Below are 16153 nucleotides of genomic sequence, written 5' to 3'. Positions count from 1 at the left end.
TGGCCATTTTATCCTCAGTCGCCACTGACATTACACCACGTACAGCTCTGAGTTCTCACTTGAGTTTTGATTGAATAGATCTGTGATCGTTGGAGCAGAAAGAAGCCATTCAGACGTGAATATGTGGAGACGTGTCTAGTAACGTGCAGATGTTTTTTGGCAGGTCAATGAATATTTTAAGTCTTTTGCAAGTAGTAAAAAGGGTTGAACTGGGAATAGAGGAGACTCTGTGGCAGGAGAAAAGTATCCCTCATTTCTCTCTCAATCGTCCATTTCTTAAAATAATCAAACAGAAGCCTGGACCATGATTTAAATCTTGGATTCATCATGGCCCTTCCTTAAATCTCCACCTTATACAAGACGTGATTATGATTCTAATGTATTGAATCATAGTGATTCTAATGTATTGAATGGTTTCCCAGTAACTTTTTTTTTAAGTAGAAAGGAAACACTGGGTAATATTAAAAATAACAGCAGGGCTTCCCTGGTGGCGCAGTGGTTGAGAGTCCGCCTGCCGATGCAGGGGACACGGGTTCGTGCCCCGGTCGGGGAAGATCCCGCATGCCGCGGAGTGGCTGGGCCCATGAGCCATGGCCGCTGAGCCTGCGCGTCTGGAGCCCGTGCCCCACAACGGGAGAGGTCACAACAGTGAGAGGCACGCGTACCGCAAAAAAAAATAATAATAATAACAGTAGAATCTCCAGATTGGATCTTTGTCCTTTATTTGTAGCTAAAGACACAGGACTAAATTTAAAGAACAGGTTGTCTTCTGGTTATGTGTGTATGTGTGCCTGGTATGTGGGTGCACCCTGGGTTTCTACACCCCTTCCCCAGTACCCACTCTGCTCGTATGTGCAGGAGGCAGCGGGTCAGCCTGATGCAGCGTGGTTTCATTTCCTTTATTTCTTTTTTTTTTTTCTTTTTAAACATCTTTATTGGAGTATAATTGCTTTACAATGGTATATTAGTTTCAGCTTCACAACAAAATGAATCAGTTATATATATACATATGTTCCCATATCTCTTCCCGCTTGCGTCTCCCTCCCTCCCACCCTCCCTATCCCCCCCTCCAGGCGGTCACAAAGCACCGAGCTGATCTCCCTGTGCTATGCGGCTGCTTCCCACTAGCTATCTACCTTACGTTTGGTAGTGTATATATGTCCATGCCTCTTTATCGCTTTGTCACCGTTTACCCTTCCCCCTCCCCATAGCCTCAAGTCCATTCTCTAGTAAGTCTGTGTCTTTATTCCTGTTTCACCCGTAGGTTTTTCATGACATTTTTTTTTCTTAAATTCCATATATATGTGTTAGCATACGGTATTTGTCTCTCTCTTTCTGACTTACTTCACTCTGTATGACAGACTCTAGGTCTATCCACCTCATTACAAATAGCTCAATTTCGTCGCTTTTTATGGCTGAGTAATATTCCATTGTATATATGTGCCACATCTTCTTTATCCATTCATCCGATGATGGACACTTAGGTTGTTTCCATCTCTGGGCTATTGTAAATAGAGCTGCAATGAACATTTTGGTACATGACTCTTTTTGAATTATGGTTTTCTCAGGGTATATGCCCAGTAGTGGGATTGCTGGGTCATATGGTAGTTCTATTTGTAGCTTTTTAAGGAATCTCCATACTGTTCTCCACAGTGGCTGTATCAATTTACATTCCCACCAACAGTGCATCATTTCCTTTATTTCTGCTGGTCAGTTTTTCATTAGTCACCCTGCCACTGCCCCTCTCAACCCTTCACCCCTCCATCTGCAGAGGCGGCCCAAGTGCCTGTGATGCGGCAGGCGCTGTACTCAGTGCCATCCTGGCCACAGATGAGCCAGCGTTCGAGCAGGAGAGGCAGGGAAACAGGTAGTGCATGAAGTGCTGTAGGAACACACTGGAGATGAAATCCAGTTCTTCAGAGAAGTGGGACCAAAGGGAAACAGGTGCAGGAAAGTGATTCTGTCCTGAGCCCTGAAGGCCAGTTAGGAGAAGTTTCTACTTACCCAGCACAGTGGGTGAGACTGGAATGACGATGCTTAGTCCAGTGCCAGGAATATGCTGGGGGCTGGATCTATTTTTCTGCCCTTTCCTGGGATAGAAGCGGATTGAGGATATACTGATGGGTGCAGAAGTGTGCCCCTCACTGCCTGACTTCTGAGCTGGTGTATGCTGTCTCTCACCACGTGGCCTCTGCCTTAACGTCCCACCTTTCTCCCACCAGCCTTCCACCGTCCTCAGCCACCCCCGTGCACTGCCAAGTCGCTTGCCATTCTCCGAACATGTGGCCAGTGCCCCTTTGCCGGGCCTGGTTATTCCTCTGCCAGCACTGTGCTATCGCAAGGTGTGTAGGTGGAAATAGGAGAGCAGTGGAGGCAGGGGGATGGCTATATCAAGAGGGAACTCAAAGCTGAGGGTTTCTCAGTGTTGTTCTTAGAGTTTTCTCTAAAAATAAAAATCTTTGTGTATTCCGCCAACGAGGGAGGACTTGAGCTGATCTGAAGAGTGGGGAGTGGTTCGTTCTGGGTCCAGCCCTCGTCCTTCGGCTTCCATTCCTGCAGTCAGTCACACATTTGCAGCATTTCTGGATCTGCCTTTTCCAGTGGGGAATCTGGGTCACTTCAGTGATGTTCTCAAACAAAACATCAGCACTACTTCAGCAGGAAGAATAAAAGCATGGAACATGCCCTAATGCCCACAAGCCCACCACTGAATACATTTATATCAAAATAGTCAACTATTTAAAATATCTGTATAAACACATATGCATATCTATATTTGTAAACACACATACACACATATGGGGAGGGAGGTGTCTATCTTGCCTTAAGTGTTAGAATCTTAAAACTTGGATATTGCAATAATCTAGGTTTAGAAAACAGATAAAGTAGGAGAATAATTGGTCAAGTTTTTAAATAGAGGAGCCATTGAAATAAAATGTTACCTCTATTTCACCTAAACATTTGATGACCAAAATTTACTTACTCTCGACCTTTCAGAAACAGCCTTTATTTAAGAAAGATAGAACTGGTTTTAAAAACTAATGCCACTCTTCATTCAAAATGGGTTACCACGTGAATTTTACTTTCAGGCAATTCTATTTCATCCATCCGTATCCTCTTTGAAACAATGGAGCTGGCGCCTAAAAATATCTCAGGCCGTGTGCGCTTGCTGGGAGACTTTGAGGTTAACGCTGTGACATCCTTCTGGGCTCTGGCTGCAGGGTGATACGTATATGTATTGTCTTTGTTAATTAGCTCGATCTGTTTAGTAAGCCTGAAAAAGAAATTGGATGATGCCGCATATATGTGCGTATGGGTAAGATTCCTCGTGTAGTAGTGAGCCAGCAGCTACAAGCAGCTTTTCAGTTTGCCTTTTGGTAGCGTGGAGTGAAGGCTCATTCGTTCAGAGCCTGTTGCTGAACTGGGTATCCTGTGTGACTGCAGTTGTGCTGTGTGCATGGGAGAGGCGAAGTTTCCTCACTACTTTGGAAAAGGGTAACGATTCTCCAACTGCTCTTTCTGTGGCAGATGAAGGAATCTTTCACCTTGCATATGAGAACATTCCATTTTATAAATCAGAATGACAGCCTTCCTAAAGGGTTCAAGAGTGGAAGTCAGACTTCTACTGTATAGATGTTCCCTTTGGTGAAAAGTTCTCATAGTACTGACTTACTCTTTGCTGGTTATAGGGAGGCCAGTTGAAATTTCTGGACAGAGGGAATTCCCTTTTTATTTTATTTTTTTTACAGCTCAACAGTGTCTAGATCCCCAGTGGGTGAGCCAGAAGAAAAAGCATATATTGCCTGTTTGGTAGGACAAGACAGCATGTCTCAGAAGCAAGGAAGAGATGGGGGTTGTGGGTTGCTGAGGTGCGGGCTGTGGCGAGCTCGTTAGCGTGTCCTCTCCCTCCAGCCTCCGTGCTGCTCCTCTGGCGTGTCTGCAGTGAGTTCATGATTTGAATGCCCCTCTGCAGAAGACAATATATGAGTTTTTAATTCTCTTCCCCATGGTCATTTTTTCTTCCCTTCATTCTGAGTCATCTTTGATTAAACGAAACAAAGATGTGACTGTTAATTACACAGTCTTTCAAACAGTGCAAAAATTCTCTTTTGTGTGTAGGGAGGCGGGGTGGTGGTTTTGATAGGGATGGTAATTTATGATGGGGGTATTTTAAACCATTGACCAGGAAGAAAGATGCTAAGAATCATACTGAAAACAACTTTGAGTCTCTACTAAGATAGGAAAAATTGTTTCTGCTTTTTTTCTTCCAGATTTCTCACACCTTTTACTTTCTGCCCTAACATACTGCTGTCAATGTAATTCCATTCAACCATTGTTATTGTTCTCTTTAGACACCTTATTAAAACTGAAGCTTTGTTCGAACAGCTAAAATCACAAATAATAAATGAGGTACCGTAATACTGGCAGGTTGTAGGCAGAGTGCATGAGCAAGCTGGAGGTCTGCCACCCTGCGCCTGGCACTTTAAAGATTCATGTGAAGTGGGCATGGGTGCCGTCAGAGGCAGCATCAGCTGTGCCAGGGGCTTGACACAAGGTTCTAAGGTGATCTTGGGACTAGATTTCCATGGACAAGTTGTGCAGGTTGGTGGGTTGGCAGGCCTCCTGGAGCGGGGAGCCCCAGCTAATGGGAAAACAGGGGCATCCCAAGAAGGCTGTTTGACAGTGAGGCGCACCCGCAGTCAGATAGGAAGTGGAGCAGATAGGGTCTGGGGACAAAGGGGAGATTTAAGCCAAGAGGTAAGTTGAACAAGACCTTGGAGACACATTTTCAGTGTGTCCCAGCTATGGATGACTTGTAGGCACTCTGAAGAAGGTGTGTGTGTGTGTGTGTGTGTGTGTGTGTGTGTGTGTGTGTGTGTGTGTGTACACACTCAAGACCTCCATCCCTATTTTTCCTGGCTCTGAAAAGTTAAGATCTCATGCTGGCTTCCTTTGGTGGTATGGGGCCAGGTCTTTGCAGTTGCAGGCAGGTGTTTGTAGCAAGTGTGACTTCACAACAATTGTGTGAACAAGAAAAAAAAATTGTGGGCAAATTGATTGTCTGCAGCAAATGAAAATTCTGTGGTGGTGCTTTGTGGGTGGTTTACAGGCAAAGAGTGTTCGGTTCTCTTCTGATGTCTTTTTTTTTTTTTTTCTTTTACAGTTTTTTGAAGAAGAAGGATGCTGATCTAGACGTGGAAAAAGTAAGTTGGCAAGTTTTGTACTAAGAGCATGTGCCTTGTAAATTAGAAAGGTTTTCCACTGGGACCCAGGATTTTGTCCACTTTGAACTTGGAATTGTGACGCTGAGCCCATAGGTTTCTAAGAGAGAGGTTGAGTTGGAGATGGAGCTGGTATATGATATAGAAAGTCTTAGCTCACTTAGGTGAACCTGCTACTTTCCCCCTTCCCTTATTTGTAACACTCAATTTTGATAATTATGGGAACATACGTTTTAGCTCTAAGATATGTCTCCCCAGCCCAGAAATAGAACAGAACAGCTGTCCCGTGGCTGCTTTAGGGGCTGCTGAGGGATGGGCAGCCCTCTGACTTCTGTTTAAGGGAGCTTCCCTGTAGTTCATTCATTGTTGGTTTTTCCTCTGCTCTCAGATGGCTGCTGCTTACTGCTGCCCTAGTTGTACCTTCGAATTGCAGTCACTGTGTAACGGGTCATGCTTTCATTCACTTAACGTTGCTGCCCACTGGGTGTTAGACACCTTGCTGGACTCTGCTGAGACAAAAATGAATGTGACGGATAATACACGGGTAATGATTACACAATATGATAGAGCCGTGCAAGAAGAGCTCTGGAAGCTCAGGCTGAGGGCTGGGCATCCAGAGAAGCTGCTGGAGGGAGGGGATGTGTGAAGGAACCAGGGTTTTCATTCTTTCTGTGAATGCTGGCGAGTCTTCTCTGCCTGTGCTTCTCTCATCTCCCAGGCATCTTGGATTCCCAGGAAAGGCTGTACTTACACAGGTCTCACCAGCCACCCATAGGACCCCTTTCTGCTTCAGACTCCATTGCCCAGTCACATCGTCTTGGGTGTAATTTTTCACTGGTTCTCTGGCCAGTCAGGGACTGCCACCTCATCATCCTAGAATGACCTGGTTGTTATTTCTTATTTTGAATTTATGTGTGAGAGAGGTTCTTCTCCTGAACTGGAGCCATTCTGTCTGCATACAATGCACCTTTGTTTTAAGTTGAGGAAGTATACTATCTGAAATGTTGCTCGACACCAATTATGAGCAACCCCTCACCTTTGACCCCATGCAGCCCCCTAGCGATCTCCTCTCAGTCCTGGCCTTTTCAGCTCATACAAACCAAGGGGACTGGGAAATAAAAGGGCTCTAGTCAGGGCCAGCAGAAGGGAGCCTTTGTAGAACCACCATCGGTTAGGTTTTGGCCGTGGAAGCCAGGGGTCGGCAGAGACTTCCCTATGGGGGTGAGTACTGTGGCCCTCTTGGGCCAGGCCAGGCCCCCAGCAGGAGGAGCCTCTGGGCGCCAGGAGCCACCCCAGGGTGGTATAGCACAGAACAGCAGAACGCCTTGGGGGCGGGGGTACCCAGGAAGTGCCTGGTTCCAGGCTGCAGGGCTTGCCTGGCCTCATGCAGCCCAGCGTGAATCCCACAGCCACTAGGTAGGGAGGTCCAGCTCATGCGGGAAGCGTGTCTGTTGAGTTCCAAGGACCGGGCAGACCAGAGGGCTTGGTAAATGGGGTGGGGAGCCCCGAGTGGAATGGATTAAATTCTTGCTTCGGCTCTGCTGTTGACATGCTCTAAGATCTTAGGCGAGTCTACTCTCCTTTCTGAGCCTCATTTTTCTCATCAGGAAAGTGGTCTCTTTTCCAGGACCAAGTAAAAGTCTTCATTTTTTAACTTAAAAACACAAAACATATTTTTTTCGTTTTCTGACTTGAGCCTTGAATCAAAAAAGAAAAGTGACTGTTGGCCACAGCCCGTCGCTGGCTGGGAGCTCCTTTCAGGCAGAGCCTGATCCGTTGTACCTCCAGGTACTACTCTGGCAGCAGTGAGTGTCTAACAGAGGAATGAATGTGACCGACCCTGTCATGTGGGTTGGATGTTTGTAAGTACTGAGGGAAGTTAGAATAAAAGAAGCTAAGTGGGGGGTGGGAAATGCTTCTTGGGCTGCGTGAGTTTGGGCTTCTCTGAAGGACTCTGCCTGTACCCTCTCAGACAAGGAGTTAATGACCTGAAAGACACTTAACCGCCCAAGGGGAGTTCACTATTTTAAAAGCTCTAATTCAAAAGCTCCAATTCCAAAATCTTTTTCTAATGCTCGGAGAAGGCTGTTGAGTACAGATATACCAACTTCTTTTTGCCTGTATTTATATGTATATCTGCCAGGAAGAATCTAGTACGGGGTGCGCCTCCATTGTTTAAGTAAATGATGCCTGTTAGCCAACCCAAGTGAAGAAAAATCACTGATGTCAGAGTGTGTTTTTTTCCCAGTAGATTTTCGGGTTTTCTCTTTCAGTCGAACATTTTGGTAAAGACAGAACTGTGAAAGGAAAATTAGCTTTGACATGCCAAAGCTCAAAGATAAATCAGCATACACTCTGTAATTATTAATTATTGTCTGTGGTTTATTGGACTTCCACTACATACTGAGTGCTTTTTATATGTGTCACACTTAACTGTTACAACAATAATGTGAGGAGACCATGTCCCTTATCATGAGTTGCCCAAGGCACCATAGTAATAGCAAGGATTCTAGTCATATCTGTCTGGTCCAGAGCCTTCTCTTTCTCATACCCCGTCTTACCTTGGAATTGATAGAATATTTGAGACAGTATATTTGTGTTACCTTTCTTGAAAAAGTTTTATGAGTAAGTAATGACAAATCAATATTACTTTCTAGAGAGGTCTTCCTTGACTCCCAGTCTGGATGGGGTTGCTCTCCCACCATGCACTTCTTCAAAACTATCGTTGTATAGTTATTTGTACAATAGCCATCTAATATCTGTTTCCTATTGGAATGTAAGCTTTGTCAGGTGTGAATCCTTCATGTGTTAAGCCTAGAGCCTGCACCTAGTAGGCCCTCTTAAGATGTTGAATGCTACATGACCAAATTGAGGGGTAATGAGACCCAATGAAAGCCACGTTGGTAGGTGGTAGGAAAGTAAAAAACCTTATTGTGTACTCCAGAAATCATATTCTTCTTCTCCATCTATGGGTTTTATCTGTGGAAATCATGCTTGTTAATAGCGTTCTATGGAGATAAGACAATCACTCCCTGGCTTTTTCCCCAAAAGTGCAAAGTTTCAAGCAGACAAACGAACAGATAATTCTTAAGAATGAAGTAATCTGGGCAAGCAAAGCAAGTCTGAAGATTATCAAGGGAGGAGCAGTAAGAACACAAAGGAAACATTAAACAGTTTTTTTCACAGAATCTTCTAGAATTATTGAGAGATACACTTCGAGTATGGTTTCCTTAAATAACTGATTTAAATATATAAGGTGTATATTCTTATAAAAGTATATTTTATACTTCTATAAAATGTTTCTTCTAAAAGTGAAACCCATCCTCAACTGAATTTTAAAGAATATGTAGTTTTTGTTTTTATGGCAGCAAAACAAAAATGTACTTTTTAAAATAAAAAGCTGATAAAATTGAGTCATCTTATTTAGTAATTTAAATCATGATTTAAATGAATTTGATTAAAATAACACCTCTTTGGTCATAACTACTCTCCAAGTTCTGAGGAGACAGGTTTGATTTTCGTGTACCCTACATGGCCTTTGTCTAGCATGATTAAAGTATTTTGGCGCCTGCCTCGAGAGAGACCCTTGTCATATCTGTAGCTTCAGTGAGACCAAGAATTCCTGTACTGCTATTCCAGCTGTTCACAGGGCTTAGATAGCTGCCTTCAGGCCACAAATATGGCCAAAATACTACTGTCTGTTTGATAGACACGGAGGCCACCTCAACTAAAATTGTCATTCAGAAAGAAAAGTAAATTAAAAAATTACCTCCTGCTTTAGAGTTGTTTCCTTTCTCTCAGTGAATTCCTTGAAATGTGTTAGTCTGCATGTAAATGTAGAATGTACATAGAAGTTACTCCATTTTTCAGTCTTTCTTTTGTTTTACTAAGTCCCAAGAGAAATGATAAAAAAATACCTGAGATTCTTATTGTGAAGCTAATAGTCTTATGAAAAAAAAACCCACCTCTTTCTAAACAGTGAAGGGTTCAAAATTCAAGACTGCGTTAGGCACTGAGCTTTAAAGTCATGTGTATGTGATTCCTAACAGCTGGTTGGGAAGAGGAAAAAATAGTTCATATTTTCCTTTAGTTGGGGGAATACAATTTCCAGGGGTCAGAGGATCAGCAGGGCTTCTACGGAATGTCCGAAGGCTGGAGCATGCTGGTCACTGGGAAGGCATGCATCTGTGTCTCCAGGGGCAGCATGTTGGGTGCATCACCTCACTGCTTGCTCTAAGGAGGAGGAGAGAGAGTGAAGAGGAGGGACAGCATAAGCAGAACTCTCTGTTGTCAGTAGAAGCCACTCTTCCTGAATGGAGGGGAGGGCTCAGCAGGTGCTTGTGGGTCCCTTAGGCCCTCTGAAACCCATGCCTAGGGGCCTGTGGGATGCCAGGGTTAGCCCCAATGAGCTTCCATTCTCCACGCCCCCTGCTCCAGCCTCACACACATACTGACCCATTCTACTGGTGACTGGGCATCGGGAAAGACCAGCATCTGTTTCACTGAGTAAGGGCCAGGCTTCACACAGACTGCTTTCCTGGTGACTAGGGCTCTAGAAAAGGGAATGGCTTTGGGCTGGGGGTGGGGGAGTGTGTGTGTGTAGGAGCGAGGAACTTGCACAGAATTCTGTTTTAGATTGAAGAGCAAACATTTTTAGTCCTGGATGAAAAATAGTTGTTATGCATCACCCATAATAACTGACCAGCTTTCTTCTACATAAATCTCTGGCTTGTAAAACTAAGCACTGCTGTCCAAGAAGAAAAAACATGCCCTCTGTCAGTTTGAATTTCCAAGATAATAAAAGATCCCTCTTCCTAGATATTATAAACCCAGGCAGATACTCGTGGCAGTTGGAAGAACTACAGGTAACAATATTACGTTGTCTAGTCCTGGATGCAGAGCAGTTAATTCATCCTTTCCTCAAACATAAATGAACTCAGGTGGGCCAACCACTGTTTAGACCACATGTCATCTTATTCACTTGTCTAGTTTACATGTGAGGAAAACGAAGCTCAACAGAAATGAAATGATTTACCCAAGGACTTGAATCTAGGAAGCAGAAGATCTAAACTAGGTCTCAGTCTCTTTCCACTCCACTACGGAGGTTCTCTTGTACTGAGGTTCTCTTGAGCAGAAGACAGATGAATCATCATCAGCCTTCTGTCATCAAACTGTCAGTTTTATACGTACCTTTCATTTTCTCTTCCCTGATTTTAAAAGGACTTTCTCCCTTATTTGTGGCTTTTAAAATAGTAATGATGTTTTTATCAAGGAGACATTAGAAACTCAAAAGGGGAACCATTTCCTGAAACCTGACCTGGTGCCACCTGGTGGTTCCCTCAGTGACAGCGTGAGAGTGACTTACAGAGGTGGTGGTGGTGGGAGTCTGGGGAGGCCTGCGGGACCCTCATTCTCTTTCCACAGCTGGTTCCTAGGCTGGGGGATCATGTCATTATATTGCTCATCTCAGTAGCATTCATCATTCTCCAAGAGCTGGATGTTGCCAGGTGAGGGTGGGGAGAGACACTGCCCACATTACAATAGAGAATAAAGACTAGCTCCCTCCTACTCCAGAGGCTTCCTCCTCCCATCTCTGCCATGAGATGCTGCATAATCTGTTCCCCGGCAGCCAGGCCTGCTGGATGGAGGTTGGAGTCTTCTGGTTGTCTGCCCTGCTTAGATTTGTCGTCTGCTGAATTTGTGTGTGACGGAGAGATTGCTGGTAAAATGTGCACGCACAATGGCTTAAAAGATGCTTTTGTCACTGCCCCAAACAATTCTAAAAGCACAGCTGCACTTGTTCTGAGTCTAGTATGGAATAGGCCATACAGACACATAAAAATTCGAGCTTTTCCCTTAAAGGAGGCTATTACTGCCCACTTTGGGCCCATAACAACATTTTATTTAAGCAGAAAACCTTCCATATTAGTTTTCTGTGGCTGTCCTAAGAAATGACCACAAACTCAGTGTCTTAAAACAACAGAGATTTATTCTCTTGTGGTTTCGGAGTCAGAGTCCAATGTTAAGATGTCAGCAGAAATGCATCCCCGTCAGAGGCTTTGGGGCAGAATCGGTTGCTTGTCTCTCTCTTCCAGCCTTTGGTGACTCTAGGTGCTCCTTGACTTGTGGCCACATCTCTCCAATCCCTACCTCTGCCTTCACGTTACCTTCTTCCCCATGCATCTCTATCCCATCGCCCCCTGCATCCCTCTTGTAAGGGTACCTGTGATGGCTTTGAGAGCCCACCAGCTAATCCAGGATCAGCTCTCCTCTGGACGGTCTTAACTTTATCATCTCACAGCATGCCATGTAAGATAATATTCACAGGTTGCAGGGATTAGGAAGTGACTGTCTTAGGGAGGGGTAGATGTTTTTCTGCCTCTCGAGCCTTCTCTTGGGGAATTTCTGTCTTTTTCATTTCCTGAAACATAAAGCCTGCTACCACATATTTTACAAGTTACTTGAGTGAATTTGATTTTCCTGGAAGGGGCCACTTGGAAGACCTAAGAAGTGACCTTGTCTCCCAGGCCTCCAAGCAGGCCAGGCCAGGCCTGTCTTCTTTCTCAGGTAATGTACAGGGTGAAGAATTATGGACTCTGAGACCCGGGAGGGGCCTTTGAAATCAGATCCTCCAGTCTGAGGGGGAAACTGAGGTTAGAGAGGCAGGGTCACCGAGTCAGGAGTGGAGTGGGACCAGTGCTTACTGCTTCAGCCCCTCTCCCACTGTGTTCCTGCAGATCTCCAAGCTGTCTCTCGTAATATAAGCCTTTAGGTCTTTCTTCATGTGAGAGCTCTTCACCTGAAAATGCCATCCCTGCAAATCCTCCTTTCCTAGGCCAATAGCCCTGGTTCTTCCAAATATGCTTACGTTACCTCATGTCAGGAATTCTGTTACTCTGGTTACTTTCTCCTGGATGCATTCCCTTCCTGTCACTGTCTCTTTAAGAGCGTGGCACTCAGACATGGACAATACTTCAGAGATGGCTCCGCCAGTGTAGAGTAAGGACTCTACACCTAAGACTGTCAGGCCTGTGAGATGCACGTGTTTTCTGCATCATTAAATGAGGTACCAGTACAGACCAGGATCACGTCTCTCATTCAGCCTCTCTGTGGCACCTTCCGCTTGCACTGAGCTTGCATTCAATAAACATCCATAAGACCTTAAAGTATGAATTGCTTTAAACCCGTCTCCTTTGCCCCTGCCATGTAAAAGAGCTGGGCTTGTGTCAGGAGCAGGGTGGGATCAGTTGGGGATCAGAATGTAATCCAGATGGGAGTCCAGAGAACAGAGAGATCCATGGCCTGGGGTACGCTCATGGGGACATAAGGGCAGCAGGCCGTGACAGGAGGCAGTTAGGACAGCTGGGAAGGCATAGCCTCGGGGGAATCCTTCCAGAGGTGGCAGTCTACATGGGCAGATGTTTGGCAGCCGAATCGTTTGGCCGAGCGGGTCGAGGGGCCAGATAAGAGGAGTGCTAGTGTATGGGGACAAGACCGCAGCCAGGACGCTGTAGAAGAGTTGGGTCCACAAGAATGAATTACAGGATCAACTGCTGAAAAGGGGTGGGGCCCAGGACAGGAGACTGAGCCCAAAGAGTAAAAGGCAGCCTCAGGTCTGAAGTCAGAGTCATAACATTGATGGGAGTTGGAATGTCAGTGGCCTGGAGCCTCTCCCACCCAGAGCCTGGGGTCAGAGCAGAGCTTATGAATAGGGTGAGTCGTCCCAGCTGAGCACATTGGAGGGTATGGAGCAGGTACCGACATCATCCTACATTTATGCAATAGATTTCTTTTAACAGTCAAAAGCAGGGTTTTATCTTTTAACTTGGGGGGATTATGTTGTTGTTTTGGTCAGTTCTAGTGGCCATTTCAGCCTGTTGAAATCCTTTAAAATCCCTGTTCTTTCTTTTTTCTGTCTTGGCTCCTTTACTTTTTAAAAAATTTTTATTGGAGTATAGTTGATTTACAATGTTGTGTTAGTTTTAGGTGTATGTTCTTTCTTCCGATTAATTAACTACCCCCTTTCAGCTGAGAATTATTTGTGATCTCCATAAGCACATCTTGATGAAAACATCTTAACCAAAGGTGATGAACCTCCCAAGTCCTCCTGTACAAGGTCCTCCCTCCACGTCAGTGTTGCTCCCTGTGATGTTTGTGCCCTCGGGAGGGCCATCCAGTCACCTCTGAGTCCACCAAACCCAGTTGTCACTTGGCCCGGGGTTTCCCATCTTGCTCAGCTATGTTTTGAGTGACTGTCCCGAGCTTTGCTGGCATCAGGGTGCTCTGTGTCTATAATTTATCACTCTGACAGTCCCGTGAAAGGGCCCTGAGTTAGAGGCAGTGCCACGGGGAGGGAGAGTTGGTAGAGTACTTCGTTATTCACTGCTTTGAGGGCAGAGGTACCGGTTTGCTCTCACTGATGTCGGTGGGTTTCAGTCCTGAGCCCCACTTTCTGTAGCACCCCCGGGGCATCAGCTCGTGGGTGATTCTGAAGGAGGGACTAGAACCCCGTACTCAGATGTGGAGTCCTGATCTTTGTTTTAAGAGTTCGCCGCCACTGAAGACTGATCCTCCTTTGCGGGTTACGCGTGGTCTGAGGAGAGCATTCCCCACTGAGCAGCAGCAGGTGAACACGGCAGCTTCTCGGAAGCCATGGGGGTGTTCACGAAGCTGTGAAATGTGCCACTACTGAATACAGGCAGGGCGTAAAGTGAAGAAAAGGAAGTGGATCGTTTCTGTTAAGAGAAGAAGGCATGAAACAATGCATGCGTCTGCGTAGTCCTTCCCATGAGGCTGCCGGGAGAAAGCGAGATGGCTCCAGGGCCGAGCACAGGCAGTGTGAAGCGGGTGTGGGCCCAGGGGCTTGAGTAAGTCCTGACTGTGCCTCTGAAGAGCTGTGTGGTGGGGACTGGGGGGGAAACAGCTCATCGTGACGTGTCAATTTGCAACTGCAGTGAGTGTCTGAGGGGGAGGCACAGGGGGCTGTGAAATCGTTGCAGATGCCAGAGGGTCCCAGTGGGAGTCCGATGAAGAGATGCTGATGAAGGGAGGGTGTTGTCATAATTTACGCCTTCTGTTTGTTGTCCGCATTTCTTTGGGCAATACTGGCCAAGGATCGACTCACGCCCGGGTGTGCTGTGCAGTAGACTCATAGACCAGCTAGGAGAGTGGGCCAGGGGAAGGTTCCTTTCCACAGCATGATTTTATCTTCTGCTCTCCGTCAAGATTTAATGCTACAGTAATTTAAAACAAACAAATGTAACTTGTCGGGGGGGGAGATTTTGTCCATCTTTAGAAGAATATTCTGAAAGCTGGTCCTTCTAGACTGGGGATGGTGGAAACAGTAGTTTAAAAAACAAAGTAACTGCCACTTTGCCTATTATACTGTTACCAGATGGAGGGAAACGTTTTCTTCCTTTACCAGAGAGCTTGACCCATGCATCAGCGGGAAACTTATTGCAAAAAAAAAGTGAATTTGTTAATGGGGGCAGCCCTTGAACAGCCCTTTGGTAGTGAAAATGAAGTGACTTATAAAACCTTTTCATGCAGTTTAGAAGCTGTTACAGTGATCCTTAGTGAAGTTTTAGGTATGGGGGAGTCCTCATTGGCATATAATGTCAGGAGTGCTTTTTTTGTATATGGCCCGTGAACTGGTAGAACTAAAAACTTTTGACAGCTGCCATAATATTTACTGGATTTTCTCATATTTGGTATTAATAAATATTGGCTACTAGCCAAATAATTTTTCTTTATTCTATTTTTACAGTGGCCCAGAGGAAAATATAATCAGGCTTCATTGTTTTCTAGATGGTAAATACAACAACAAGAAGACACTAGATGCAGTTGGCCCTTGAATAACACGGGTTTGAAATGCAATGATCCACTTACATGCAGAGTTTTTTCAATAAATATTACGGCACTGCACAATCTGCAGTCAGTTGAATCCACGGATGCAGAGGAGGGCCGACCATAAAGTTATACGTAGATTTTTGACCGCACAGAGGGTCGGTGCCCCTAACTTCCCCTCTCTGTGCTCTTCAAAGCTCAACTGTAATGTTTTTGAAGGAAAAAGTGAGAAGCTTCAGAAACAATCATTTCAGACCCTACAGAGGAAGATGTGTCAAGGCAGGAAAAGCACTTGTTTGTTTTTTGTTTTCAAGTTTTGGTGGTTTCTTTTCAAATAGACTTTATCTTTTTAGAGCAGTTTGAGGTCCACAGAAAACTTGAGGGGAAGGTACAGAGATTTCTCATACACTCTCTGCCCCGGTACATGCATCGCCTCCCCAGTTATTACCATCCCCCACCAGATGGACTATTTGTTACAGATGATGAACCTACACTGACACATCTTTATCACCCAGAGTCCACAGTTTACATTAGGATTCACTCCTGGTGTTGTACATTCTGTGGGTTTGGACAAGTGTATAATGACATATATCCGCCATTATAGTATCATACAGAATATTTTCACTCCCCTAAAAATACTCTGTGCTCTTCCTATTCATCCTTCTCTCATCCCTAACATCTAGCATCCAGTGATCTTTTTGCTGTCTCTGTAGTTTTGCCTTTTCCAGAATGTCATATAGTTGGAATCACACAGCATGCAGCTTTCTCAGTGATACGCATTTAAATTGTCTCCATATCTTTTAATGGCTTGATAGTTCATTTCTTCTTAGAGCTGAATCATATTTCATTGTCTGGATGCACTACAGTTTATTCATTCATTCACCTCCTGAAGGACATCTTGGTTGCTTCCAAGTTTTGGCAGTTATGAAAAAGCTACTATGCACATCTGTGTACAGGTTTTTATGTGGACGTAAGTTTCATCTCCTTTGGGTAAATACCAAGAAGTGCAATTAAAAGCGCTTCCTTTTTGTTGGAAATATAGAAATTGTTTTTTATTTTCTTTCAGGGGGTGGTGGGGTAGAGCC

At 44.9% G+C, this 16153-nt stretch overlaps 1 protein-coding gene across 2 annotated transcripts in view; it reads left to right on the top strand.

The window, feature by feature from the left end:
• FYN (FYN proto-oncogene, Src family tyrosine kinase) overlaps positions 1–16153 on the top strand; it is a 210169-nt gene that overhangs the window by 21644 nt on the left and 172372 nt on the right. For both annotated transcript variants that reach the window (XM_060283318.2, XM_030882814.3), the window contains exon 2: positions 5165–5204. The gene's annotated coding sequence lies outside the window, so the exon portion shown is untranslated. The remainder of the gene's footprint in view (positions 1–5164; positions 5205–16153) is intronic.

This window comes from Globicephala melas, chromosome 14, assembly GCF_963455315.2.
Source record: "Globicephala melas chromosome 14, mGloMel1.2, whole genome shotgun sequence".
In the NCBI taxonomy this organism is placed as follows: Eukaryota; Metazoa; Chordata; class Mammalia; order Artiodactyla; family Delphinidae; genus Globicephala; species Globicephala melas.
The sequence above is the reverse complement of the archived record's forward strand: the minus strand, read 5'-3'. Positions and strand labels throughout refer to the sequence as shown.